This window comes from Elaeis guineensis, chromosome 1 (assembly GCF_000442705.2).
Source record: "Elaeis guineensis isolate ETL-2024a chromosome 1, EG11, whole genome shotgun sequence".
Taxonomy (NCBI): domain Eukaryota; kingdom Viridiplantae; phylum Streptophyta; class Magnoliopsida; order Arecales; family Arecaceae; genus Elaeis; species Elaeis guineensis.
In genome coordinates this window covers 157,576,038-157,602,025 of record NC_025993.2, presented here as the reverse complement: position 1 = coordinate 157,602,025, position 25,988 = coordinate 157,576,038, and the positions used below count along the sequence as shown (strand labels likewise).

Genomic DNA, 25,988 nt, shown 5'->3' with positions numbered 1-25,988 from the left:
TTCTCAGCTCATACGGCAGTCAGCGATCGTATTGATGATCCGAAAACTTGAAATATCTTGTGATATAGCGCTGATCTAAGATGTTTACGATAATCACCATAACACTACTTCCTACTCCTGAGTCTGAGGATCATATGAAAGGAGTACTCCAAAAAGTACCTCAGATCCAATGCTATGTGCTTCTACCTTCATGCTTGTTTCTGTTGCATTTAAAGAAGGTGACGTCAGCCTAATGCGACTAATGCGGATGGACATAACTGATGGAACCACTCAGACGACGGTCTTTTCAAGGTTTTAATCACTTTGCAGTGGTTTTTTATTTTCTTTCTCTTTTAAATTTACACTTAGAAGGCATAGGTAGCGACAAATCCATAGAGGTAGCCACAGATCTTTTTTTGTACTGATTATTCATCGTAATTTCTTAGAGCAAAATGGATTCACAGCACGTGAAGAGACTTGAGTAAATTCTGGCTCATAGGAGATAGGTCATGATTCTAGTTGCTAAAATAAAATCTATGGTCGGAAAAGAAGAACATGTCACTCCTACTATTGAATCCACGATCCTACCATTGAAAGCCATGACACAAAATTCTCCAGAAGAAGTTTCAGTCGACGAGGCACCGACAGAGACAGCATCAAAAATAGGCACCGTGGGATGCTCTGAAAAAGATCCAACTAAGGTAGTGCGGATGGAGAAGGTGGTTGATAATTCGAAGAAAGATCTGACGATGATGATGGAGACTGAGAGATCTCTAGAAATGAAGATTCCTGCTGGACACTTTCTTGCATCCACTGCTCATGCGGGACCCTCAGATCCGATGCCTTGTGCCCCATCCACAGAAGAGATCCTCCGATCCACGATGGAATATTTGAGGAACCTCCTATCACCAATCGAAAGGTTGTTCCTCAATGAACAAAGGGAGAGAAGTGATTTGCCGACGCTTTAAGATCCCTTGCACATATGGATCAATATCTGATGAGCCTTGTTAGTTCCAACTTCGATGTTTCGATGATGGAGAAGAAGAGATTGACTTGCTGAAGTATCGATTAGAACATCTAGAGAGAGATAATACTGAGCTGGTCAAGGAGCTCAACCTTATAGAGGAGGCTCTTTAGGAGGCCTAGGACTCAATTCTCCATCGAGATGAAAAACTGCGATAGGCCGAAAGACGGATTGAGGTCCTCGAACAACAGAAATCTAAGGCCAATAGAAAGATTGAAGACCTTGAGGGGAGGATTAAAATCCTTGAGAGACAGAGGTCTGAGGTTGAGAGAGACTGTCGTCGGATCCGTGATGACCCAGAGCACCTGAGGAGGACACTTGAAGTGAAAAGAGGTTCTCCTTGTCTTGAAACTCACCCTCAAAAGAGCCCCAGTGGTGGTCCATCCAAGAGGGCCAGAATCTCCGAAGGAATGAGCCGAGAAAAGAGAGCTCTTCGAAGAGACAGACGCTCTACTTTTAGAGGAGTTTAGGCCTCCCCAGAGCCACTCTCGAAAGTCCAAGAGATCGGATCGGAGGTGGAGCACTGAAGAAGAGGTTGAAAGAGAGAAAGATAAATCATAAGCTTCTCTGGGGCAACTTTTTAGATCAGGAGATTTTACTCAAATATGCTAAAAGTAAGAGAAAGCAGCTAGAGAAAGAAGGGGCTAAGATCATAGCCCAAGCTTACAAAGCGGTGTTCTTCGTAGGCTTCGAGAAGTGCAAATCCATTACCCAAGTGTATCTTCCTCTTGACTTCATCAAGCATCTTCAAATCGATTGTCTGGACAAAGATTTACAGACGGTATCGTCGGATAACTGGTCAAGATTTATAATGACATCCCACTTTCTAAAAAAGATGGACAAGATCGATGCCACCGTCTAGATCGAAGGCATCATCAGCATCGAGGAATACTATCTCACAGACGATCACCCCGACAATCCTCCTAAGGAGTGATTTATGCCCTCTTCTTTTTTTTTGTTCTTTGTGATCTGAAGCCCCTGGTCTTATAATAGAATCTTCACAAAAATAGATGTATTTCTCTTCTTTTGATGAATAAGAATCATGCTTTTAAATATGTGAATCAAAGTCTTTAACATATGCTCGGCCTCTGGCTATAACTACAAAACTTGATTAGAGTAATAGCCTAAGCGAATACTTAGCCTGTGTTATGCTTCAAGCAAGGCATGAGCTGAGCTGAAGTTAGGATGAAAATCTAAACTGGCTCCAGCTGACTTTAACTATAGTTAGAATTGTAAGTGTAATGGAGATCATAATTCTCATTTCGATTCGAAGCAAAATTTCATACTTGTTGTCAGATTTTGAAGAGACTGGAATTCAAATTGCATCCACATGGGAGGAATTGGAGCACCTCTGCACGCATTCCTCCGAAAGTGATGTAAAGTGTGATTCGCTTGCCATTGACATTAACTACCATATCGACGATAGCAATCACGTCCATTTACAGTCTTCACATATCGCACATATGCCAGTCTTTTGTCAATACATGTCTCCTGTAATTAGTGCATCGATGGGAGGTAACTTTTGGAGGTCCCGTTAAGATCTGAGATTATTTAAAATCTCTAGACATAATGAGATATGGACCTTACAAAGTTCTGATTTTCTCTTTTCACTATGAGTTCTTCTCTTTTTCATCCTTTCGCAGTCTTCCTGCATGAGAGAGAGATGGCCACCATGGAGCCCGACTTTACGCCACTGGACCTCAAATCAAAGTTAATAGAGCAGACATAATTATGCTGCATGAGCAATATCAAATATCTCCCACATTCTAACTTGAAGTCCCAGGATCGGATGATCGAGTCTGCCATTTGCCTTCAGGACATATGGGCTTCTACGAGTAGGGATAGCAAAAATCGATCTGATCCGCCAACCCGACCTGCATTCGATCCATTTTAAATAGGTTTGGATTTGGATTAAACAGGTTCAGATCATAAATGGATCGATCTGTTTAACCCATTTAATAATCAGATCGAATTTAGGTTTCAGACAACTGACCCGTTTAACCCATTTAATAAATGGGTCGGGTTGGGTCGGGTTATAACCCATTTAACCCAATATATATTTTTCTTTACCCTTTAATCCTTAGGCCTTAGGGCAAACTGAATAAAGGTTTTAGTTTTTACTCTTCGATCATCCACTCGTTCGCCATTCCATTGATTCAGCTTCCACAGCTGTTCGCCTTCCCTCCTCTAGGGTTTCTCATCCCATCCCTCCTCTCGATTGAGGATCCCCCACCGTCTTTCCCACCACCAGTAATAGGTGGCCATCTACTACCAGCTCCTCTCCATTCACGATCGTACAGAAGGAAACTCAGAGAAATCGTGAGATTTCGCTGGTTCAAAGCTTAGGTATTCTCCTCCTCCTCCTCCTCAACCTCCTCCCTTAGATGCTACTTCTCTCCGATCTCCCCTCATGGGAGTGCTGGTCGGGACCTGACCTCCATCTTTAGCCATCGTGATGCACGACATCACGACAACAATAAATTCGAAGGAATCATGAGATTCCACTAGTCCGAAGCTTAGGTATTCCCCTCCAGTATCTGGGGTTGTTTGATCTAGATCCGACAATTATTCTTAGATTGGATTTTTTTTCTTAGATTTTGCTGGGTATAAAATACCCACAGCCGAAACCCTCAGCGGAATCGGCTACAGAACAGCTCCGCCCGGACTCCTACGGGAGCCGGGCTCCGCCTCCGACATCAGCTACAGAACAGCTCCGCCCGGACTCCTACGGGAGCCGGGCTCCGCCTCCGACATCAGCTACAGAACAGCTCTGCCCGGACTCCTACGGGAGCCGGGCTCCGCCTCCGACATCAACTACAGCACAGCTCCGCCCGGACTCCTACGAGAGCCGGGCTCCGCTCTCGGTATCAACTGCTGGTAAGCTCCATCCGGACTCCTACGGGAGCCGGACTTCACCTTTAACTTTGATTGCAGAGGACTTCGCCCGGGCTCCTACGGGAGCCGGGCTCCGCTCTCGGTATCAACTGTTGGTAAGCTCCGTCCGGACTCCTACGGGAGCCGGACTTCACCTTAAACTTTGATTGCAGAGGACTCCGCCCGGACTCCTACGGGAGCCGGGCTTCGCTCTCGGTATCAACTGCTGGTAAGCTCCGTCCGGACTCCTACGGGAGCCGGACTTCACCTTTAACTTTGATTGCAGAGGACTCCGCCCGGACTCCTACGGGAGCCGGGCTCCACTCTCGGTATCAACTGCTGGTAAGCTCCGTCCGGACTCCTACAGGAGCCAGACTTCACCTTTAACTTTGATTGCAGAGGACTCCGCCCGGACTCCTACGGGAGCCAGGCTCCACTCTCGGTATCAACTGCTGGTAAGCTCCGTCTGGACTCCTACAGGAGCCGGACTTCACCTTTAACTTTGATTGCAGAGGACTCCGCCCGGACTCCTACGGGAGCCGGGCTCCGCTCTCGGTATCAACTGCTGGTAAGCTCCGTCCGGACTCCTACGGGAGTCGGACTTCACCTTTAACTTTGATTGCAGAGGACTCCGCCCAGACTCCTACGGGAGCCGGGCTCCACTCTCGGTATCAACTGCTGGTAAGCTCCGTCCGGACTCCTACGGGAGCCGGACTTCACCTTTAACTTTGATTGCAGAGGACTCCGCCCAGACTCCTACGAGAGCCGGGCTCCGCTCTCGGTATCAACTGCTGGTAAGCTCCGTCCGGACTCCTACAGGAGCCGGACTTCACCTTTAACTTTGATTGTAGAGGACTCCGCCCGGACTCCTACGGGAGCCGGGCTCCGCTCTCGGTATCAACTGCTGGTAAGCTCCGTCCGGACTCCTACAGGAGCCGGACTTCACCTTTAACTTTGATTGCAGAGAACTCCTTCCGGACTCCTACGGGAGCCAGGCTCCGCCCGTAGCTTCAGCTCCGAGAGGGTTCCGCCCGGACTCCCACGGAAGTCGGGCTCCACCCACGACCCCAACCGCCAGGAGGACCCCTCCCGGACCTCTACAGAGGCCGGACTCCGACCGCTGCCAAGCTTCAATCAACAGATCCGCGCCCCCTGGTAGGTCACAATAACAACCATGATCCTGTTCCACTTCCTGTAGCGGATTCCACGCGGCTTCATCACCCCCTGCGGCGGACCCATTACTCTCTGACAGGATTGCAGAGGACTCCGCCCGGACTCCTACGGGAGCCGGGCTCCGCTCTCGGTATCAACTGCTGGTAAGCTCCGTCCGGACTCCTACAGGAGCCGGACTTCACCTTTAACTTTGATTGCAGAGAACTCCTCCCGGACTCCTACGGGAGCCGGGCTCCGCCCGCAGCTTCAGCTCTGAGAGGGTTCCGCCCGGACTCCCACGGAAGTCAGGCTCCACACACGACTCCAACCGCCAGGAGGACCCCTCCCGGACCACTACAGAGGCCGGACTCCGACCGCTACCAAGCTTCAATCAACAGATCCGCGCCCCCTGGCAGGTCACAATAACAACCATGATCCTGTTCCACTTCCTGTAGCGGATTCCATGCGGCTTCATCACCCTCTGCGGCGGACCCATTACTCTCTGACAGGCTGTGTCAACGGCCACGATTCTGCTCCACTCCCTACGGCAGGTGCTGTGCGACTCTACTACTCCCTGACAACTAGCGGCAACGGACGCCGCTCCACTACCTGCAACTGGCTCTACGTGGCAGGCCGTAACAATAGCCACATGTCTACTCCACTATCCTTCGCAATAAATTTCCCTGACCATGGGCGGCCCACTACCAGACGATTACAAATGTCGCCATCAATCCGCTGCCTCCTCCGCCTATAAAAGGGGGACCCAAATACGTTATTCTCTAAGCTCATTTCTTATCTCAAAACTCTGCTAAATTCTTCGTTCGAGCACTCCATTCTTGTTGAGGCAGAGAACTGACTTGAGCGTCGGAGGATCTTGCCGGAGCAACCCCACCTCCGGTTTAGACTTCCTTTGCAGGTCCCGGCGGCGACCGCGGCTTCCCCGACTCCAGCTTCTCCGGTGCAAGCAGATTTTTGCACCAATAGGATTGGCGCTAGAAGGAGGGCGTGTGTCTTCGCAGTACCCTTGTTCTTAAAGGAGCGCTCAACGGATCCGCTTCTGGCCATCTTTTCCGACGCCCAATCCTCCTTCCCTCATCGGATGCCCTCTCACGAGATCTCTGCACAACTACCTCCGGCAATGGTCGCCGATAAGGGGTGGTCGGATGACCGATCTCTGCTGGATTCTGTCAACGTCATCTCGGGGGAATCCCAGCGGGAGGCAATCAGCGCACCGGCTGCATCCCCCAAGCGATAAAAAGTTGAAGAACCCATAACCTTCACTGAAGTGGACACCCAGGGAGTCCAATTCCCTCATAACGACGCGGTCGTAGTTTCCTTGAACATAGCGAATTACGACGTCCGTCGCATTCTCGTCGACAACGGGAGTTCGACTGACATCCTGTTATACAACATCTTTTCAAGAATGGCCACTCTTAGCGGTCATCTGAGACCGATTTGCTCCCCCTTGATAAGGTTCACCGGTGACGCCGTTCCAACGGAGGGAATGGTAGCTTTGACTGTGACCGCGGGTCAGTATCCAAAGCAGTCCAGAGCTTTGATGAATTTTCTGGTGGTAAAGGCACCATCTGCCTACAATGCAATCCTTGGCCGACCCGGCCTCAATGCCCTCAGAGCTGTTGTTTCAACCTACCATTTGAAATTGAAGTTCCCCACCGACCAGGGGATCGGAGAGGTCCGAGGAGACCAAGCCCTGGTCAGACATTGCTACAACATCGCCTTGCAAAGAAGCGATCAAGCGGACCTTTGTCCGGTCGATGGATTGGATGCTCGCGATGACCTCACTGAAGAGAGGGGCGGTCCTATCGAAGACCTAATACCAATCCCTTTGAATGATGGGAACACGGAGCATGTGGTGTTAATTGGCTCCAACCTAGGGGAGGAGGTGCGGACGCATCTCGTAGATTTCCTCCGAAGGAATGCGGACGTTTTCGCATGGGTCCCGGTGGACATGCCGGGGATCGACACAGAAGTCATGGAACATCATTTGGCGGTCGACCCTAAACATCGGCCGACAAAAGAAAAAATCCGGAGTCATGCCCCGGAGAGGCAGAAGGCGATAGCCGAGGAAGTGGATAAGCTTCTCAAGGCCGGATTTATTAAGGAAGTCAATTATCCTGAGTGGATCTCCAATGTTGTTTTGGTCAAGAAAGCAAACGGCAAGTGGAGGATGTGTATCGACTTCAAAAAGCTGAATAAGGCTTGTCCAAAGGATAGCTACCCCCTTCCCAGAATCGACCAACTGGTGGACGCTACCTCAGGCCATGAGCTCCTAACTTTTATGGATGCATTCTCCGGCTATAACCAGATTAGAATGGCATCGGAAGATGAAGAAAAGACAGCTTTCATCACTAATCGCGGCCTTTACTGCTACAGGGTCATGCCGTTCGGCCTCAAGAACGCGGGCGCCACCTATCAACGACTGGTGAACAAAATCTTCAAAGAGCAGATCGGCCGAAACATGGAGATTTACGTGGACGATATGCTTGTAAAAAGCAGGTCTTCCAGAAATTATGTCACCGACCTCGAGGAAACCTTTGGCGCTCTTTGAAAGTATAGAATGAAGCTGAACCCGACCAAATGTGCTTTTGAGGTAACCTCAGGAAAGTTCCTGGGCTTCATGGTATCGGGGCATGGGATTGAGGCCAATCCAGAGAAAATTCGCGCCATCCAAGAGATGACCGCCCCAAGGTCGATCAAGGAGGTTCAGTGCCTCACGGGAAGGATTGCGGCTCTTAATCGCTTTGTCGCGAGGTCGGCCGAACGATGTTTGCCCTTCTTTCAAACCCTCAAGCAGTCGAAGAACTTTTGTTGGACCTCTGAATGCCAACATGCATTCGAAGAATTAAAAGGCTACCTTAGCTCACCCCCGCTGCTGGCGAAGCCCGAACCTGGGGAGGAACTATTTTTGTACCTGGCAATCTCTCCCACAGCCCTCGCAGCTGTCCTTGTCAAAGAAGAAATGAAAGTCCAGCGATCGGTCTACTACATTAGCCGCGCGCTGAGGGACGCCGAGACCAGGTATACTAAACTAGAAAAACTGACCTGCGCCTTGTTGATTGCAGCTCGGAGACTCCGACCTTACTTTCAAGGGCACACGGTGACGCTACTCACCGATCAACCGATCAAGGCGGTTTTGCACCGAGCTGATACCTCTGGAAGAATGACAAAATGGACAATCGAGCTCACAGAATTCGACATCAACTACAAACCTAGACCAGCAATAAAGGCCCAAATATTGGCGGATTTCATAATAGAGTGCACCATCCCAGAGGAGGCCGAACCTGAGCAAAGCAAAGTTGACGACCTGAAGACTCAACCGAACTCCCCCAACGAAGAAGCCAGTCCCTCCGATTGCTTTTGGACCCTCTATGTGGACGGATCTTCCAATATGGTAGGCGCGGGTGCAGGCCTGATCTTGGTCAGCCCGGAGGGAGTCATCGCGGAGTACGCTCTACGTTTCGAGTTCCCTGCAACAAACAATGGAGCGGAATATGAAGCTCTGATTGCAGGATTAAGGGTCGCCAAAGAGCTTGGAATAGGTCAACTCCGGGTGCACAGCGACTCCCAACTTGTGGTGGGACAAGTCAGCGGGAGCTATGAAGCACGGGAGGACGGTATGGCCAAATATCTTGAGAAAGTAAAGGAGTTTACCCCCACCTTTAGCAGTTTCGACATCAGGCAGATTCCAAGGTCGGAGAATACCAGAGCCGATCTTCTCTCCAAGCTGGCGACATCGACTCCGGCCGAATTGCCCAAAGGTGTCCTCCTTGAAGTTCTAAAACATCCGAGTACAGAAGAACCGCGGCCCGTAATGGAGATCGACCACGAGCCCAGCTGGGTCGACCCACTGATAACCTTTCTTAGAGATGGAGTTCTCCCCCAGGATGCGAAAGAGGCCCGAAAACTCTGAAATCAAGCCTCCCGGTACATCCTTTATGAGGGCAAATTATACAAAAGATCATACTCCTTGCCCCTCTTAAGGTGTCTCCGGCCCTCAAAAGCTGACTACGCTTTATGGAAAGTACACGAGGGGGCTTGCGGAAACCATTTGGGTGCCAGATCTTTATCCCACAAGCTACTCCGCCAAGGGTATTACTGGCCAACAATGCATCATGATTCGATTGAATATGTCAAAAAGTATGATCGATGCCAGAGATACGCCAACATCCAGAGACAACCCGCTACCGAGCTCACACCCTTGAGTGCCCCATGGCCTTTTGCACAATGGGGGATGGATATTCTTGGCCCCTTTCCCATGGCGTCTGGGCAAAGAAAGTTTCTCCTTGTAGCGATTGACTACTTCACCAAATGGGTCGAGGTCGAACCACTAGCAAAAATTACAGAAGCAAAAGTACAAGATTTCGTTTGGAAGTCAATCGTGTGCAGGTTCGATCTGCCTAGAACCCTAATCACTGATAACGGACGGCAATTCGCGGGAGCAAGATTCGCCGAATTCTGTGAAGATCTAAACATCTCCCACAACTTCACATCAGTAGCCCACCCTCAGGCGAACGGCGAAGCTGAGGTAACTAACAGAACCCTGTTGCAGGGAATTAAGACAAGGCTTGAAAAAGCAAAAGGAACTTGAACGGACGAGCTTTATCATGTGCTATGGACGTATCGAACCACCCAGAGGCTACCTACAGGGGAGACTCCCTTTGCTTTAGCCTTCGGTACGGAAGCCGTCATCCCGATCGAGCTTAAACTCCCATCGGCACGAGTCGTGACATTCGATGAACCCCAAAATGCACAAAGTCTCAGAACCAACCTCGACCTGCTGGAAGAAAGGTGGGAGATTGCTCAGGTTCGAATGGCAGCCTACAGACAGAAAGTTGCCCGATATTACAATGCCCGGGTCAAGAGCAAAGCCTTTAAAGCAGGAGATCTGGTGCTTCGACGAGCTGCTGTCTCACAACCTCAGGACCGGGGGAAGCTCGCCCCGAACTGGGAGGGACCTTATGAGGTCAAGGAAGTAGTTCGGCCCGGAACTTATTATCTCAAGGAGCTCGGAGGAGCCGACCTCCCGCGACCGTGGAGCTCAGAAAACTTACGGATGTACTACCAGTAACTTCGTTTTAGTCGAAAATCGCATACCCATGCGTCTTTAGACGATTCAAGCAAACTGTGTCAAAAACAAAAGGGCAATCTCATAAAGTCGAAGGCCCGGTTCTTTTAGACCGGATGGGGGGAGAGGCCTTACAACGCCCATATGTGCCCCCACAGCCCTGTTAGAGATAGGAGGAGAACCTCGCCCTAACTTGAGCAAAGTCGAAGGTCCGATTCTTTTAGACCGGATGGGGGGAGAGGCCTTACAACGCCCATATATGCCCCCACAGCCCTGTTAGGGACAGGAGGAGAACCTCGCCCTAACTTGAGCAAAGTCGAAGGCCCGATTCTTTTAGACCGGATGGGGGGAGAGGCCTTACAACGCCCATATGTGCCCCCACAGCCCTGTTAGGGACAGGAGGAGAACCTCGCCCTAACTTGAGCAAAGTCGAAGGCCCGGTTCTTTTAGACCGGATGGGGGGAGAGGCCTTACAATGCCCATATGTGCCCCCACAGCCCTGTTAGGGACAGGAGGAGAACCTCGCCCTAACTTGAGCAAAGTCAAAGGCCTGGTTCCTTTAGACCGGATGGGGGGAGAGGCTTTACAACACCCTAATGTGCCCCCACAGCCATGCCAGGAACAGGAGGAGAACCTCGTCCTGACATGAGCAAAGTCGAAGGCCCGGTTCTTTTAGACCGGATGGGGGAGAGGCCTTACAGCGCCCTAACGCGCCCCCACAAGCCAGGCTGATAACGAGAGGAAAACCTCACACCGGCTCGAGCAAAATGAAAGGTCCAGACTCCTACGGGAGCCGGGTTTCAACGACAAAGAAGACTTCACCCGGACTCCTACGGGAGCCGGGTTCCAACGATAAAGAAGATTTCATCCGGACTCCTACGGGAGCTGGATTCCGACGCCAAGGAGGACTTCACCCGGACTCCTACGGGAGCTGGGTTCCGATTTCATCCGGACTCCTACGGGAGCCGGGTTCCATCCACGATGCCAAAGAAGGTTTCATCCGGACTCCTACGGGAGCCGGGTTCCGACGTCAAGGAAGGCTTCACCCGGACTCCTACGGGAGCCGGGTTCCATCGCCGACATCAGCTACAGGACAACCCCACCAGGACTCCTACGGGAGCCGGGCTCCGCTGACAACGGCAACTGCCGATAGGCCTTGTCCAGACCCCTACGGGACCCGGACTTTGCCTACGACTTTGATTGCAGGAAGACTTCGCCCTGACCCCTATGAGAGCCAGGCTACTCCAACTTCAGGAGGGCTTCTCCGTTCGGACTCCCAAGGGAGTCGAACTTAGCTCCGACTTCAGCAGAGAAAAAACCCAAGCAAAAAAGGAAAGCAAACAGTGCCCGAAGGCAACGGAAGCTCGAATCCCCAAATTCAAGCCCTAGGAGGGACTTCGGGCCCAAAGGGCCCCAAGCGAACCTGCAACCGTCGACGGAATGACAATCGGGCATCTTCGAACGGCGTAAGAGCCGAAAAGTAGCTCGGCAAATGACAACCCCACATGAACAGAAGAGGTCGTCGACGACCCTGGGACGACGTGAAAAAGAAAAGAAGAAGAGAAGGAAGAAAGAGGAAAGGAAAATGAAGAAGTTCGACAGACAACTATTTAATGCGAGATGCAGACGAGGTAACAAAATCTCTTTTTCATTTAACAAGAGTATACGTTACAGGACCCGGTGGGTCAGAAAAAAAAAAAGAAGAAGAAGATACACGTCATCGCAAGCCTCGCAAACACGGTTCGGGAAGGGTGCACCGGAGGCCACTCCGAGCTGCGAGCTCCTCTTCCCGTCTCTGTCCTTCTCAATTGCGTTCTCCAGTGCGTGTAACAGCTCTCGCCCCATCTCGCCTCATTCTGTCTCCGAAGTCCCAACCCTAGCGAGAAAAGGGTGGGATAGATCTCTGGAGGCGGTAAGGGCAACGGCGGCAGTAGCGAAGACCTGTTTCAAGAAGAACCGGAGTCACCTTGGAAGCGGTAGTGACGCCAGAGATGTGCCTCATCTCCGAATGCTCCACGACAGCCGCCACCTAAAATGCTCCGGCAAGGTTGGCATGCGCTACTTCCACCGTCCCCGCAACAAGTTCCACTGCCCCACCGTCGACACCGACCGCCTCTGGTCCCTCGGCCCCGACGGCGTCAAGGATCCCGTCATGGCTTATGACGGCAGCTCTGCCCTCTTGACCGGTATCACCCTGCCTTGCTACTCCGAAATTCGCGGGCAGAATAACTTCACCGACAGCCCCCGTTACTAAACCCCTGTTGTTGAAGGAATTCTTCCCTGAGCCCCCTTTAAAACGACGGAGATTCTCACCGGCCGTCGTTCTCCTCCTCACCTTCCTCCAAGCCCTAGAAATCCCCTCAAGAACAGCCTCCGGGGTAGAGGACATGGTGTAGAAACCCTCAGAGAAGAATTGGGGGGCTGAAGAAGGCAAGGACTGGTGCGAGGGAAGCAAGGCTCTCAGGCGAAAGAAAGGCGCCAGGATGAAGCCATGAAAGGACTAGGGGGTTTAAATAGCCGACGGATCCTAGCGCAGTTATGGCGGCGAGTCTTCCTGGGCCAACTGGTGCGTGCCACGTGTCGCGCTTATCCCCTTCATCACTATCGAGGGTTGACCGTTCGCAAATTTTCGTGGCACGATGCTTGGGGATCGCGTTTCGACAGAGGTTCCGAAAAGACTCTTCAGGTCACCTTCACCAAAAAGCGGGCTCTAACGTACACACATTAAATGCCAAAATATCTGGAGGTGGCAGTGCACAGGATTCGAAGAGACGGTTCCGGCTGTGCCCATCTCTCTCTGTACTTCCTTCGTTTGAAATTCAAACTCGGAAGTAGGGGGACTGGTGTTGGGTATAAAATACCCACAGTCGGAACCCTCAGCGGAATCGGCTACAGAACAGCTCCGCCCGGACTCCTACGGGAGCCGAGCTCCGCCTTCGACATCAGCTACAGAACAGCTCCGCCCGGACTCCTACGGGAGCCGGGCTCCGCCTCCGACATCAGCTACAGAACAGCTCCGTCCGGACTCCTACGGGAGCCGGGCTCCGCCTCCGACATCAGCTACAGAACAGCTCCGCCCGGACTCCTACGGGAGCCGGGCTCCACCTCCGACATCAACTATAGCACAGCTCCGCCCGGACTCCTACGGGAGCCGGGCTCCGCTCTCGGTATCAACTGCTGGTAAGCTCCATCCGGACTCCTACGGGAGCCGGACTTCACCTTTAACTTTGATTGCAGAGGACTCCGCCCGGGCTCCTACAGGAGCCGGGCTCCGCTCTCGATATCAACTGCTGGTAAGCTCCGTCCGGACTCCTACGGGAGCCGGACTTCACCTTTAACTTTGATTGCAGAGGACTCCACCCGGACTCCTACGGGAGCCGGGCTCCGCTCTCGGTATCAACTGCTGGTAAGCTCCGTCCGGACTCCTACGGGAGTCGGACTTCACCTTTAACTTTGATTGCAGAGGACTCCGCCCGGACTCCTACGGGAGCCGGGCTCCGCTCTCGGTATCAACTGCTGGTAAGCTCCGTCCAGACTCCTACGGGAGCCGGACTTCACCTTTAACTTTGATTGCAGAGGACTCCGCCCGGACTCCTACGGGAGCCGGCATCCGCTCTCGGTATCAACTGCTGGTAAGCTCCGTCCGGACTCCTACCGGAGCCGGACTTCACCTTTAACTTTGATTGCAGAGGACTCCGCCCGGACTCCTACGGGAGCCGGGCTCCGCTCTCGGTATCAACTGCTGGTAAGCTCCGTCCGGACTCCTACAGGAGCCGGACTTCACCTTTAACTTTGATTGCAGAGGACTCCGCCCGGACTCCTACGGGAGCCGGGCTCCGCTCTCGGTATCAACTGCTGGTAAGCTCCGTCCGGACTCCTACGGGAGCCAGGCTTCACCTTTAACTTTGATTGCAGAGGACTCCGCCCGGACTCCTACGGGAGCCGGGCTCCGCTCTCGGTATCAACTGCTGGTAAGCTCCGTCCGGACTCCTACAGGAGCCGGACTTCACCTTTAACTTTGATTGCAGAGGACTCCGCCCGGACTCCTACGGGAGCCGGGCTCCGCTCTCGGTATCAACTGCTGGTAAGCTCCGTCCGGACTCCTACAGGAGCCGGACTTCACCTTTAACTTTGATTGCAGAGAACTCCTCCCGGACTCCTACGGGAGCCGGGCTCCGCCCGTAGCTTCAGCTCCGAGAGGGTTCCACCCGGACTCCCACGGAAGTCGGGCTCCACCCACGACCCCAACCGCCAGGAGGACCCCTCCCGGACCTCTACAGAGGCCGGACTCCGACCGCTGCCAAGCTTCAATCAACAGATCCGCGCCCCCTGGCAGGTCACAATAACAACCATGATCCTGTTCTACTTCCTGTAGCGGATTCCGCGCGGCTTCATCACCCCCTGCGGCGGACCCATTACTCTCTGACAGGATTGCAGAGGACTCCGCCCGGACTCCTACGGGAGCCGGGCTCCGCTCTCGGTATCAACTGCTGGTAAGCTCCGTCCGGACTCCTACAGGAGCCAGACTTCACCTTTAACTTTGATTGCAGAGAACTCCTCCCGGACTCCTACGGGAGCCGGGCTCCGCCCGCAGCTTCAGCTCTGAGAGGGTTCCGCCCGGACTCCCACGAAAGTCGGGCTCCACCCACGACCCCAACCGCCAGGAGGACCCCTCCCGGACCTCTACAGAGGCCGGACTCCGACCGCTGCCAAGCTTCAATCAACAGATCCGCGCCCCCTGGCAGGTCACAATAACAACCATGATCCTGTTCCACTTCCTGTAGCGGATTCCGCGTGGCTTCATCACCCCCTGCGGCGGACCCATTACTCTCTGACAGGCTGTGTCAACGGCCATGATTCTGCTCCACTCCCTGCGACAGGTGCTGCGCGACTCCACTACTCCCTGACAACTAGCGGCAACGGACGCCTTTCCACTACCTGCAACTGGCTCTACGTGGCAGGCCGTAACAATAGCCACGTGTCTACTCCACTATCCTTCGCAATAAATTCCCCTGACCATGGGTGGTCCACTATCAGACGGTTACAAATGTCGCCATCAATCCGCTGCCTCCTCCGCCTATAAAAGGGGGACCCAGATACGTTATTCTCTAAGCTCATTTCTTATCTCAAAACTCTGCTAAATTCTCCGTTCGAGCACTCCATTCTTGTTGAGGCAGAAAACTGACTTGAGCATCGGAGGGTCTTGCCGGAGCAACCCCACCTCCGGTTTAGACTTCCTTTGCAGGTCCCGACGACGACCGCGGCTTCCCCGACTCCAGCTTCTCCGGCGCAAGCAGATTTTTGCACCAACAGATTTACATTAGGGTTTCTGGGATCTCATAGTGATCTAATTTATTATTTGATATTCTCTTTGTTCGGTTGGTTTAAATTAGGAGTTTTAGTCTTTTTTAGTAGTTATTTTTTTTTTCTTCTTGATTTTGCTCCGATTTATGGGTTCAATGGCATTTGGATATGGCTATTCGATCTGACTCTCAGACGATCATTATTCTTCTATGATTTATTTAATAAATATTATCTTACATATCTCATTTATATATTATCTCATTTATATATCGATTTGCTGATTTTTTCTTGAATTACGTTAGGATTTCTGAGATCTCATAGTGATCTGGTCTATTATTTAGAATTCTCTTTGTTCGATTGATTTAAATTAAGAATTTTAGTCCTTTTTAGTAGTCTTTTTTTTTCTTTCTTGATTTTGCTTCGATTTATGTGTTCAATGGTATTTGGATATGACTGTTCGATCTAGCTCTCAGACGATCATTGTTCTCCTATGATTTATTTAATAAATATTATCTTGCATATCTCATTTATATATTATCTCATTTATATACCAATTTGCTAGTATATTCTAAAATTTATCTTAGTGCATATTTAAAGCTTTGCTACTTTATTTTCTGATACTATAATTTAGGATATAAGATGTTGATTTTCTGATGTTTTAAGATTTTTTTGATTTCTATTTTTTATGCTGAATATCAAAGTGTGCAATATGGTCTATGTGCAGAGATTTGTGTAAGGAGGCTATGATGATTTTGAAATATCTTTTTATTGATTCAACTATTTCTAACAGCAATAATCTTGGACGACCTTCTTCTACAGACAACTCATTATTATTGTTTTGATTTAGTTATAGATGTAATACTAAATCTAAGCTTCCTCTTCCTTTCTTTAATGTTCTAACTATTTTTTTTTTGTTGTTAATATAAGCTTTCATTATATGATATAGATGATAAAAAGTCTGTTATCAATTTAGATCTAGAAAGTGATGATGATGGTGCCAATGAATCGACACCTATGACTTCAAATACAGCTACAATTGGTGATTCCACTAGTAAACATAAAAGAAAGTTAACTTCATCGGTTAATCAATTTTTTCAAATAAATGAAGCAACAAAAAAATACAAATGCATCAAGTGTGGCATGGAATATCATTTTGGTAGTAAGGTTGGGACTGAAAATTTGAAACAACATATAGAGAATTATAAGAAGAATCGTGATGTGGGGCAGATGATTTTATCACAATCTCAAGGATCCATATCAATGCACTCTAGTAAATTTAATCCAGAAAAATTTCATGAATTATTGACATATGCAATTATCAAGTATGATCTACCATTTTAATTTGTCGAGTATGAAGGTATTAGATCCTTATTTGCTTATATTTGTGAAGATGTCAAGTTAGTATCAAGAAATACTGTTAAGACAGATATACTAAAATTATATATAAAAAAAAAGTTATTATTATGGCTATACTCAATTCCTACTAGGATAAGCTTGACTTCAGATTTGTGGACCTCTATTACCACTGATAAGTATTTATGTTTAACCGCCCATTTTATTGATGAATAATGGGTATTGCAAAAGAATGTTCTTAACTTTCGTTTCATGCCTCCTCCATACAATGGCATATCTTTGTGTGAAATGATCTATGATTTGTTAATTGATTGAAAGATTGAAAAACAGTTATTTTGTATGATGTTGGATAATGCATCAGTAAATGATATTTTTGTTGATATGTTAAAGATCCAACTTAATTTGAAAAATATACTTTACTCAAATAGTGAGTTCTTTCATGTTTGATGTTGTACTTATATTCTTAATTTAATTGTATAAGAGGGATTAAAGGAGATAGATGAATCTATTTACAAGGTTCGTGAAAGTGTTAAATATGTGAGAAGTTCACAAATTCGAAAACAAAAATTTTTGAAATATGCTAGACAAATGTCTTTGGAAAGTAGAAAAGATTTAAGGCAAGATGTTTCCGCAAGATGGAATTCAACTTATTTGATGCTAGATAGTGCTCTTGCTTATCGACGTGCTTTTTTTTATTTGAAATTAAGTGACTCCAATTACAAGCATTGTCCATCTGAAAAAGAGTGGGACAAAATTGTGAAGATTAATAAGTTTTTGAGTGTATTCTATGATGCTACTCTTGTATTTTCTGGAGTTAAATATACTACAGTAAATTTATATTTTTCTCATATTTTTTTGATTGAGCTCACTTTAAGACAGGAGATAGAGAGTGTAGATGCTTTTATGCAAAGAATGACAGGACAAATATATAGAAAGTTTAAAAAATATTAGTCAGATCATTGTTTAATTTTGGCCATGATAGTTATTTTGGATCCTCGATATAAATTTTAGTTTATAGAGTATTATTACAGAAAGTTGTATGGATATGGCTATATCGAGACCGTCCGCATCCATGATTGAATGTTTTCTCTCTTCAATCAGTATATAGTTTCTTCTTGTAAAACTCCAGCTATTGGTACATCAACTGATACAGACATCGATAGTGGTACTTTTTGTGAGACTTTTGAGCCATGTAAAAAAGTAGATATTTTTAAGATAATTTAAATTTTTATTTATCAAAATAAATTTATTATCTTGTACATGATACTAGTTCTAATAAATAACTTATTTTATTTTTATAATATTATAGATTTTTGATACATTTGAAAGCTTTGAATTTGTGACTACTGCACAGAAGTCTGAATTAAAATTATATTTTGATGAGCCAAGAGTTGATAGGAAGTCTAATTTAGACATCCTTGAATTTTAAAAAGCCAATCATTTTTGATATCCTCATCTTTCTCTCATGGCACGGGATATTTTAACCATTCCAATATCTATGGTTGCCTCTAAATCTACTTTTAATATTGGTGGGTGGGTACTTGATAAGTATCATAGTTCACTTAAATCAGATGTCGCTGAGGCCGTGATTTACACTCGAGATTGGATATTTGAAAAGAAAGGTATATAATTTAAATATTTAATCATTGTATGGCTATTATATTTTTTGAATGAATTTATTATTAACTATTGTAATCTTTCAATATAGATGTTTGGAACTCGAGTTAGATGAGATTGTAGAAGATGTCATGAACTCCAGTTCCATCAATGAAGTCCAATCAACTCAAGGCTCGGCCAATATTGATCCTAACCCATAATGAGATGAATCATGATTATGCATTCTTTTTTAGATTGTATTGTTCATAGTTTTTGAACATATTATCTTGTTATATTGTGTTTTGTTTGGAACTTCTTTTTTATTTTTGTTTGACTAAGAACAATGGATGTTGCTATGTTGTATTTGTTTGAAATTTTAGGTACTTGTTTAGGTTTTAAGCAATTTTGAGATTGTTTTAAAGTTTATATGTGGAGGCTATGATGATTTTTGGGTATATATTTGATGACTAAACTAATTCTAGCGACAACAATCGTGGATGGTCTTCTTATATTGGCAACCGATTGTAGTCATTTTGATTTAGCTATAGATTAATTATCAGATCTGAGCCTCTCTAGTTAATTACTGAAACTCATAAAATCTTGACTTTTAGACCACTACTATCTATTTAATTTGAACATATTGTTGGTGATGGAATTTGGCTTAGAGTTAATATTATATCCTATTTGAATCTTCTATATATGTTACTGTTGCAGCATTGCTATCTTCTTTATCATCACTGAATTGTAATTTAAGAATATATTTTAAATTCTGATATTATTTACAATAACATATTAACTTAATATTTTGATATATGTATTTTATGTTCTACAATATGATATTGCAGGTTTCATACTTTCATGCATGATATGAGATTGGATTTAAAAACACTATGACTATTTGCCTAACTGGCAAGCTTTTTTTTTATTGAGCAGATTTTCTTCTCATGCTTTATGTTATTAAAAGTGATCATATGTTAAACAGTGGCAGCATTTATTCTCCTTTAAGAATAATGTGTTTCTAGACTTTCAATTTGAAATAGTATATTTTGTCTTGAATTAAACATGCTAGCTGTTTGTGAATCATGATGTTTGTCTTATTTAAAAATAGATTAAACAGGTTGGGTTGGATCGGTTAAACAGGTTGTTTCATGGTTATGCATTCTTTTTTGGATTGCATTGTTCATGTTTTTAGATATGTATATGTATTGTGGAGGCTATGATAATTTTTGGATATATGTTTGATGACTCAACTATTTTAACAGCAACAATCTTGGATGGCCTTCTTCTATAGACAACTGATTGTAGTCATTTTAATTTAGCTATGGATTAATTATCATTTTATCAGATCTGAGCCTCGTCTTCTTTTTCTAGATATGCATGGATCTTTCTTTTTCATTCTTTGCTATTCTGATGTTTTTTAGATGCAGCAACCTTATTATCATTCTTGATATAGATAAGAATCTGGATTAGCAGATCCATGTGTTTGAAATTATACCACATATTTGTATCCTTCACTTTTTCTCTATCAGTATTTTGTACTCAATTAAGCATTGCTAAAATATATTTTTTTTATACAGGAACCAAGAGGAGTTCCTTCAAAGAAATCAGCCTCGAGCTTCTATGAACTATGATGATGGTCAACATGAGCCCCAGGCATCTCTGGTTAATTGCTAAAACTCATAAAAGCTAGGCTTTTAGGCCACTACTATTGATTTAATTTGAACATATTGTTGTTGATGGGATTTGGCTTACAGTTAACATTGTATCTTATTTGAATCTTCTATATGTATTATTGTTGCAGCGTTGCTATCTTCTTTGTCATCATTGAGTTGTAATTTGAGAATATATTCTGAATTCTGATGTTATTTACAGTAACATATTAACTTAATATTTTGATATATGTATTTTATGTTCTACAATAAAATATTACATATTTCATACTTTCATGCATGATATGAGTTAGACTTAAAAATACTGTAATTACTTGTTTGGTTGGTGAGCTTTTTTTTTTAATTCTTGAGCATATTTTCTCCTCATATTTTATGTTATTTAAAGTGATCACATATTAAACAGTGACAGTATTTGTTCTCTTTTAAGGATAATGTGCTTCAGTTTGAAATAGTATATTTTATCTTAAATTAACTATACTGGCTGTTTGTGAATTGTGATGTTTGTCTTATTTAAAAATAGATTAAACGGATTGGATCAGATTGATTAAATAGGTCGTTCATCTATTAAACAGGTTAAATGATAAACAGATTAAACGAGTCAGGTCGGGTTGGTTAAACAGGTTAACTGTTTAATAAATAGGTTAAATGATAAACAGATTAAATAGATTAGGTCGGATCAATTAAATAGGTTAATTATTTAATAAATAGGTTAAACAGATCAGATCGGATGACCTGTTTATTAAATGGGTCAGGTTTAAATTTGAAAATCTGACCTATTTAATAAACAGGTCGGATTCAGATTTGATATTTTCTGATCCGATCCATATCTGACCTGACCTATTTATGATCCGACCTAATCCGATTGTCACCCCTATCTATGAGGAGTGTTTTCAAGCCGGACTGAGGCTTCCTCTCCATTCTTTTTTTGTAGCACTCCTCTAATATTTTGAAATATTACCATATACGGTGGTGTCGAATGCGTGGTGGCATATCTGTGGCTTCACTGCATTATACGTGCTAGCTGGGATTGTGCCAAATGTCACATTCTTTCATTTTTTGTTCAGCCTCAAGCGGCACCCAGACTCGCATGGATGGTGATACATGACTCCACAGAAAAAGAAGGATGGCTTGCACCTGATATTTTCAGATATGCCTTCCACCATGCATGATTGGAAGCCAAGATTTTTCTTCATCTCGTAGACATCAGGCAAAGACTAAAATTTTTTCACCTGAGGCAAATCCTGGGAGGCCGCACTAAAGGAATCTTCAACGGATAAGAGCCTGAAGCAGGAGATGGTAGCTCTACGGAGCTTCAGAATTTTTGAGTTGAAAGAGCTGCTATCAGCTCAGGCACTGTTTAATGCCAGTATCAGCTAAGTCACCCCTCAAGGTACGTGAGTCAGCTGTCTTGGCCATAAATCTTTTGGCTCTGTTCGTCTTACAATTTGATCACTATAATCGCAGAGCTAGATGTTGGGAAGAGCTCGAGCCTGCCAAAGGAGGAGAAAAATCCTACGAAAAAGAGATGCCGAGCCTGCCACCAGATGAAGCCTCCAAACCAGAGTCAGAGATCCCGCACAACTGACTTTGGAGACCAGGGAGTCTGAACCTTCTCATTCGAAAAGCCATGAGATTATCCAGGTGAAAAGTGGCTCGCCTACCACCTCAACTATTGCAGGCTTGTGGGTGGGTCATGTAGATCAAGGTCTGAAGGAGATGATTTTGAGCCTACCTGCTCCCTCATCTCACCGAGCCGACCAGCTTCATCTGCTGTTGGATCCTCCTCGAATAAGGCACCAACCGAGGTTGTCGATGTGTTTGGAACTACACTAGCTAGGTTGAAGCTTAGCCTCAACACTGAGGGATCCCACACTGACAAGCGAGCTTCTCTCCAGATTGCTTCTCTCTGTCGATGTGAATGCGCTGCTGACCGTTCTTCGGAGAGAGATGAGGAGAGGAGCCATGGATTGCCTCATCCAGGTATGTTGGAACTTTCTCATTGAGCACTTACTGTATGCTCATTTATTACTTATTAATTTTTCTTCATTTGCCAGCTTACCCATTACTTGAGTGGGTATATTGAAAGCTCCCATGAGCTGGCCAAAAAGGTGAAGAAGTCTGGGCTCGAAGTTGAGATGCTCAGAAGAGCAAAAGAGAAGGTCGAGAAGAAAGTTGGAGAAATCTTCATAAAAGCCAACACCACCGAGAGGCAAGCTAAAGATGCTGAGGCGGCATTGAGAAAGACTGTTGAGGAGAATTCTCGACTATTGGATAAGGTAGCAGAGTTCGAAGCTTAGGTAAAGAGGAACGCAGCCGCTAGTGAGGAACTCTCACCTACAAAAAGAAATAAAGGAGCTAAAGGCCCGACTGGGGGCAGAGGAGAAGCGAACAGCCGAGACTGCTGCTAAGGCTGTGGAGGACTTTCAGACCTTAGAAGAATATGAGAAAGAAAGAACTAAATATTTCACCGACGTCTATGACGTCGGAAGGCAGTCTATCCGAGCTCAAGTCACTGTCAAATATCCGGATCTAGACTTAAATTTTTTGGATGAAATCTAGGATCCTACCATGATGGATCTCTCAGCAGTCGGCATCTCAGCTCCAGACGCCGCACTATAATTTTTGTATTTCTCTTTTATCATATTTTTAGATCATTGTAAGAAAATTTTGAAAGAAATAAAATGAATAGGATCTTTTGTTATACTTCTGCCGTATGAGTTTACTCATGCCGATCTGAGGCAATTTAATTGAATGGTAATCTCATTCTGTTCCCTTAAATGTAGATGATTATAGAGAATGATGGTCGATGACTCACTCAATAAGGCCATGTCTATGAGATGGCATAGGGTCTATGAAGATGCGTCACATGGGCACATTTTATTTTGCGAAGCATCACAGGAATTTATTCTCACTTTGAAGAAGATGCGTCATTAACTGCTTGGCCATTAACTCTTGAAAAGTATTGATTGACGATTGATGTGGCTGCTAGCACTTATAAATAGAGAATCAGAGAGCAAAAGGATCGCTACCCCTCCTTCTATGGCAAGAAGTCTCCTTCTTTGTCTGCTGCCATGTCGTTGCCTTCGAATCTGCCATCCTTAGAGTTAATTAAGAGACGGATAAGAGAGCAGAATGCCTTTACAAGAGATGCCCGCCAGAGGTATTTAGCCCATGAAAGAGAGAGAGCTAGATGGGTCAATGCATCCTCTTCTCATGGGGCCCTCCTCCTTTGCCTCCTGCGACCAGGCTCCTTCAGCTTGAGCACATCATGCCTGTAGTTCAAGAGCACTGTATTGTAGAGTTTCGGGACTTTGCGGCATTTAGGAGGAAAATGCTTGACGTCGCCGTTATCGCCTTCATCCAAGACTTTGATGATTGTAAAACCCATCTACTGAGGATAATACCATATCTAAAACTTCACGATATACAGACTGACGGCATCAATGAAAAGGTAGAGATCTCTATGGATAAAGATTGAATCAGCTCATCCAGATAATGAGGAGGTGAAGTCCTCGATGGACGAAGATCGAACCAGCTCACTGGCCGATCCAATGCTCTGTCGATTGCAGTGCAACATTTTTTCTCATCTCCTTCTCTTTTTCTCTCCATCTTCTGCTATCCTCTTCTTTCTTTTTCTTTATTTTCTTCTCTTGTTCGCAAGACAGTGCCTGAAGCAACCATTCTCTAAAGTATTTAAAATACTAGCTTTTTCTTTATAAAATGCTTTGTAAAGTGTTTGGAGCATCGATTTTTTCTTTATAAAGTGCTTGGAGCATCGATTTTTTCTTTATAAAATGCTTTGTAAAGTGTTTGGAGCATCGATTTTTTCTTTATAAAGTGCTTGGAGCATCGATTTTTTTTAAAAAGATTTTAATGAATAAAAAAAATATTTTATTCTGAAAGTCATTGCTTCATTTTCAACTTTAAATTACATCTGTGAACTGTAAATTTTGCTCAACTCGTAGAGAACAGTACAAATAGATGCTCAGATCAGTGTGAGAAAATACTCAGTGCTCAGCTCAGCATGAATAAGGTTCTAGGTAGCTCAGCTTCAGCATAGATATATTTAAGATAACTTTGATTGAAGTGAACATATTTAGAGTAGTTTAGAGCAACTTGAATATAATCCGACCATCCACGGATCTGAGGCATCATAATAATTACCTCAACACTACTCCTCTACTCCTGAGTCTGAAACAATACCTCAGACAGAAGGAGTACTGTTAAGGTAATGCCTCTAGCCATGTATTGTCCATCTTTTTATTCTTCTTCTGAAGAGGCAGTGTGTGCCGACGGCGAGCTTGTGCTTATGACATCTCGGGCTCTTCAGTGATATTTCGAGGGTCTAATTAGTTATCCCACATGAGCAACTTTGTGTGCCTGCGGCGATCTTGTACCTATGACATCTAGCACTTCTCGTCTTCACATGAGAGGTAGTGTGTGCCAGCAGCAAGCTTGTGCCTATGACATCGTGTACTTTCGATGGCATGCTGAGGGTTTGATTAGTTATCCCTCTGGAGGTTCCTTCAAGAATCTTCCTCCGCTTCTCGTGCGACTTGGGCTCTGTAAGGGTCTGATAAGTTAGCCCCGTCTCAAAGTCATCGAGGTCTTCTCAAGGGTCTGATAAGTTAGCCCTCATGAGTAATGTTGTGTGCCTACGACGATCTTGTACCTACGGCATCTAACACTTTTCATCTTTGTGCGAGAGCCAGTGTGTACCAGCAGCGAGCTTGTACTTATGGCATCTTGCACTTTCGACAACATCCTGAGGATCTGATTAGTTATCCCTTCGGAGGTTCTCTCAAGGGCTCCCTCCACTTCTTGTGCCACTCGAACTCTGCAGGGATCTAATAAGATAGCCCCACCATCGAGTCACCGAGGTCTTCTCGAGGGTCTGATAAGTTAGCTCTCATGAGTGATATTGTATGCCTGTAACGATCTTGTACCTACAGCATCTAGCACTTCTCGTCTTTACATGAGAGGTAGTGTGTGCCAGCGATGAGCTTGCACCTATGGCATCTTGTACTCTCAGCAGTATTCTGAGAGTCTGATTAGTTATCCCTCCGAAGGTTCTCTCAAGAGTCTCTCTTTACTTCTCATACGACTCGAACTCAGCAGGGGTCTGATAAGTTAGCCCCGCTTTCGAGTTATCGAGGTTTTCTCGAGGGTCTGGTAAGTTAGCCCTCACAAGTAACATTGTATGTCTGTGGCGATCTTCTGCTTACAACATCTAGCACTTCTCATCTTCACGCAAGAGGCAATGTGTGCCAGTGGTGAGCTTGTACCTACAGCATCTTACACTCTCAGTGGCATTCTGAGGACCTGATTAGTTATCCCTTCAGAGATTTCCACAAGGATCTCCCTTTGCTTCTCATACTACTCGAACTCTACAGGGATCTAGTAAGTTAACCTTGTCTCAAAATCATCGAGATCTTCTCGAGGGTCTGCTAAGTTAGCCCTCACAAGTGGCATTGTGTGTCTGCGGTGATCTTATACCTACGGCATCTAGTACTTTTTATCTTCATGCAAAAGATAGTGTGTGCCAGCGGTGAGCTTGTGCCTACGACATCTTGCATTCTCGACGGTATTTTGAGGATCTGATTAGTTATCCCTCCGGAGGTTCTCTTAAGGATCTCTCTCCGTTTCTCGTACAACTTGAGTTCTACAGAGGTCTGATAAGTTAGTTCCATCTCGAAGTCATCGAAGTCTTCTTGAGGGTCTGATAAGTTAAACCTCATGAGTGGGATTGTGTGCCTGCGGTGATCTTATGCCTACGATATCTAGCACTTCTCGTCTTCATGTGAGAGATAGTGTGTGCCAGTGATGAGCTTGTACCTACAGCTATTATGAGATCGAATAGGATTCCATCCTTTTATCTATTTAAAGGAACCTCCCCTAAGGTCCCTAGGCAATCCAAAACCAACACCCCATGCCTCTCTTAGAACCCCCC

At 45.8% G+C, this 25,988-nt stretch overlaps 1 pseudogene; it reads left to right on the top strand.

Annotated features, from left to right (window-relative positions):
• The first annotated feature begins 17,111 nt into the window (after positions 1–17,111).
• Positions 17,112–18,589, top strand: LOC140856731 (zinc finger BED domain-containing protein RICESLEEPER 2-like; annotated as a pseudogene).
• The last annotated feature ends 7,399 nt before the right edge of the window (positions 18,590–25,988 follow it).